The sequence below is a fragment of the Palaemon carinicauda genome, chromosome 12 (assembly GCF_036898095.1).
Source record: "Palaemon carinicauda isolate YSFRI2023 chromosome 12, ASM3689809v2, whole genome shotgun sequence".
Taxonomy (NCBI): domain Eukaryota; kingdom Metazoa; phylum Arthropoda; class Malacostraca; order Decapoda; family Palaemonidae; genus Palaemon; species Palaemon carinicauda.
The window spans coordinates 152,434,094-152,438,518 of record NC_090736.1 but is presented as its reverse complement, the minus strand read 5'-3'; positions in this window follow the sequence as shown (position 1 = coordinate 152,438,518).

The window sequence follows — 4,425 nt, the reverse complement described above, 5'->3', positions numbered from 1 at the left end:
TGCTCCTCTAGGCTTTGCTCGGAAGGAAGTAGACTGCCCTTCGAACGCTGGGGTGAATGCCGTGGACTGTGTCGACACGGCCTGGGGTACCCACTGAAAGGTGGTCGGGGTTTGTGCCACGATCTGGGGCACTGGGGGCAATGGCAATTGCAGTTGCTGTTGCTGTCTAAGAGGCTTGGCTGGCCGAGACGGTAGCCTAGTCCTCATAGTCTTCCTCTTTGGTTGAGGACCTTCATCCGGGGAAGACTTTCTTTTGATAGCCAGGTCCCACTTCTGGAGAAGGTTTCTATTCTCCAAGGTGGCTTTATCAAAAACTTCTTTGACCAAGTCGATAGGGAAAAAGGTCTTTTCCCCAAATGTTGGAGGAGATTAGTTTCTTTAGCTCGTGCCTCACTGTAGCCGAGGTAAACACGAACTCCCTACAAGCTCTCCTTGCCTTGACGAAGCCATAAAGGTCCTTCGTCACTGTGGCCAGATGAGGCTTGGCCACTACCATGAACATTTCATGGACCTTGGGGTCACTTGCCATCGTCTCGAGAGTAGTCTGAAGAGACATTGAGGCAGTCAGTCTTTCTTTTGTATCGAGCTCACTTCGCAAAAGAAAGTCAGACAGCTTAGGGGGGGTCCTTGCCGAACTGACGTCCGGCAATATCAGCCTCCAACTTTCCACTTAGAACGTAAGATGGACGTCCTTCCAATCTTTGTGGTCCATAGGCAGGGCCAGCGACAAGGGTTTACACTCCTCTAGGGAGGGGCAAGACTTGCCGGCCTCGATTGCTTTTAGTACAGCCAGAAACCCTTTCTGTAAAAAGGGGGAAGGCTCTAGTAGGCGAGGACACAAAGGAAGGGAGCTTCCTATTCAATGCAGCTACCTTTGAGTTAGAGAAGCCCCTCTCTTTCATCGAAGATGAAAGTAGAGCTTGAGCCTTAGCATGGTCATCACTATGACCTCCTTCGGCTCTGCCTCCTCCTTTGAAGCTGGTTCCTTCCTCAGCCGGACATAACAGTCCGGATATGGTGCCTTGCTGGGCCAGAATTCCACCCTCCAGGGGAACTGAGCCCAGCATATCCGAGATGACGATCTTTCCAGTCGTCATCGACATGTGCTCAGCATACCTCCATGGGTTAGCATCCGAGCACAAAGGAAGGTCTTTCACATTGAGCTTTTCTGGGGCCCATGTGATTCTGCAAGGCACTGCATTCGCAGTTCCATTGCAGCCGCCTTCTCCTGATTCTCCTTCTGCATTTGTTGGATCATTCCAACAATAGAAGAGAGGGCCTGTCCCAGCTCTACTGGGAGACCGGCCGATGTAGAGGGACTTGAACTTCATCCTGGGCTTCTGCAAGGAGGTCTTCCTCCTGACACCGTCCACATCAGATATCCTGTCATTTAGCTGGATGTCTTGCATCGCGACCGCGACTTCAGCATCCACCTGGATCTGAACTTAGGGGATCTCCTCTTGAGGCTGGGGAATCACTGCCTCAGCTGATGCCTTAGGGAAAAGATACGCCCTCATCTTCTCACTTGGAAGATAAGGGCCAGAAGTGTACTTTTGGAAGCCCCTTACCCAGGTACGAAGCTTCTTCCTAGCTATTTAAATGTCTCATTAATCAGGTTAGTGCACACAGTACATACCTGAGGGTCCCAATACCGGAGATCATCCTTGGAGACAGCGTATGCTGCGTGTCTCCTACAAAACTCATGTCCGCAGAGGTTCTTGCTGCTGACATTGCAGAAAGCACTTCCCCACTTCGGAGTGTCCTTCTGTAAAGAGAAGAAATTTCCATGAGTATCAAGTGAACTATGTATCACTGGATATGCATAGTATAGCATAACAATTCATAAATGAAAGACACACACTTGTGTTTCCCTCACAACCCATTGTTGCAGCCTTCCAGATAATAAAATCAAAAAATGGTTTATCTCTACTAGAGTAACCAATGCAAGGTTTCCATAGGAAACAGGTGGAGCTCACACCTAGGCAATGATTTTAAAAATCCTGGATAATAGACGGGGAAGAACTCTGCTTCCTGTCTGAGGGCAACAGCAAAGGGCTGTGTAAGAAAACACAATAGTGTTAGAAGATACAGTGCTGTACCTAAACTTTTACTATAGTTTTCTTCTTACTGTATATGCTATACAGAAGAATACTAGTACAGTATAGGAGGATGTGTGCCGGCCTGCCTTTGCCGGCCGGCACACACCACAATTAGCTTTAAAGTATACTACTTAACAGCTATAGGGCGGCAGCCCTCTGGTTCAAATGCCTGTGCCGGCGGCAGCAGCTGCCGGCCAGCAACAGCCAGTGTTGGCCGGCAATGATTGCCGGCCAGCAACTACACAAGGTAGTACCCAGCTGCCGGCCACACTCTTGGTGACCGGCAGACAAGGACTGACATAAGCCGGCCGGCAAAGGTACAAGACCGATGCCAGCCGGCAGCAAAAGAACCAGAAGACTACCCCTGCCCGGCTGCCGGCCTCATAGGCCGGCAGCCGGCCTCATAGGCCGGCTGCCGGGACAGGTACAGCACTAGAAGAAAATAGAATGGATGCCGGGATAAGAGTGTACACAACCCCCCCAGCCCGGCAACCGAAAGAGTGCATATAAGGAAGGGGAGAAACTTAATTCAGGCTTCCTTGACCAATGCCGTCCGGCTCTGCCGGCAGGCATGGATGAGGGACCAAGAGAGGTCCGGGCAGCACTCGAAAACATAAGACCCTTGCCGTCCAGCGTCTCTGCCGGCCAGCAATGGGCTTAGTCAATCCAAATCCCAACCTATACTAGGTCCAGAAGTAGAATGACATATGGTACAGTAATACCCCTGCCGGCCAGCTCTGCCGGCCGGCAAGGTACAGTACAGTAAAGGCTAGGCCATTACGGAGATAGAGGGGGAAGGGACAAGAGGGTCCTGCCAACCTTGCTTTAGTGACAGATCACCCGTAGCCAAGAACTCTGTCTTAGCCTAAGGGAGATCTAAGGGAAAGGGCCAGCGCAGTAGTATAATACCTGCCAGCTTCCAGAGCACCAAAGCAAGGAAGGCGTTGCAACTCCCAAGGGAAGATTTATCCTCCCCGAGAACAGCAACAGGACTTAGTCTGGTCGATCACACAAGAAGGAATCATAACTACAGAAACCTTCTACAGTGACCTAAGGGAGCTCAGCTCCCTTTGTAAGTGTTAGGTCAGCGAGGGAGACTCTGCCCCAAGCCAAACAACACGGACTCAGACTAAAAACTCTGTTGTTCTGACCCTCTTTGAACCAGACTCTGCTGGAACAGGAAGGTACAGTAACACCCTAGTATAGTTTTATCGAAAATAAATTCGGAAAAAACCACTTAGGGATAAGCCCAAGGCTTAAACAGAGGGAAAGGGATTGCATACCTTCTCCGAAGAAAAGAAAGCAACCGGGGAGTATGATAAAGTATACTAAGGCTCCATAAGCAATTAGCCTAGGCACCAAGAGAATCGATTACCTAATTCACCGAAACTCTCACGTATACAATCTTGGAAATATTCCACACAGTCTAACATGTATAAAATATAGCCTAAAGCTTCAATAAAATTTTAATTACACTCGGAAAAACCATAATCATGCATTAAGTACTAGGACCAAACGACTAGGCTACATGGCCTAGCGTAGGCCAGAATGGCGAATACTTCGCCAAATAATACTAAGCACGAAAGGAAATCCTATGTAAAGCTAAATAGCTAAATTTTATTAAGCAAAACAACCAGGAATGTCACTCTGACTAACTAATTTATACCTAGCGAGTGACAGTGTCCAGGACACCTCTGGTAGGCTACGGCTCTTGTATCAAAGATTAATCCTATTAATCACTCAAAATTTTACCAAGAGCCTACATTTATACATAACAGACACTATACTCAACTTATCCGAGGTCAACGAAGACGAAGAAGCCATGAAAAGCTGAATAAATCCAAGATTTGCGAGAAAAACAGGAAAAAACACCGAGTTGTTAAGCTACGCAAAAAGGAATACAGATGGCGCCAGGATTGGCGCCAGGCACGCATACGAATCGGGGGATTGGGAAGCCTTGGGAGCGGCTCCCCACTTTTTCTTTCCCGAATTCGTATCTCGTCAATCTCCCTCCTACGAGACGAATCTCTATTCAGGTAGTAGATTGCCATGTGACGTGTCTAGAATACGTCCTCTGATATGTCGCGATATCCCTTTCACGAGGGATACTCGCTCCAGGAGTTAGAATTCTGGTACCTTAAGGTAAATTCTCTGGGAATATCGCCGTAGTTGTAATATACCCTAGGAAGCTACCCTATAGGAACTTCCATCAGGACGACATGGCTTGAGCCCAAAAATATATATATATATATATATATATATATATATATATAAAGTATATGGATTTATAAAGGACTATTTGCGTCAATAGGCTCAGGAGGAGATG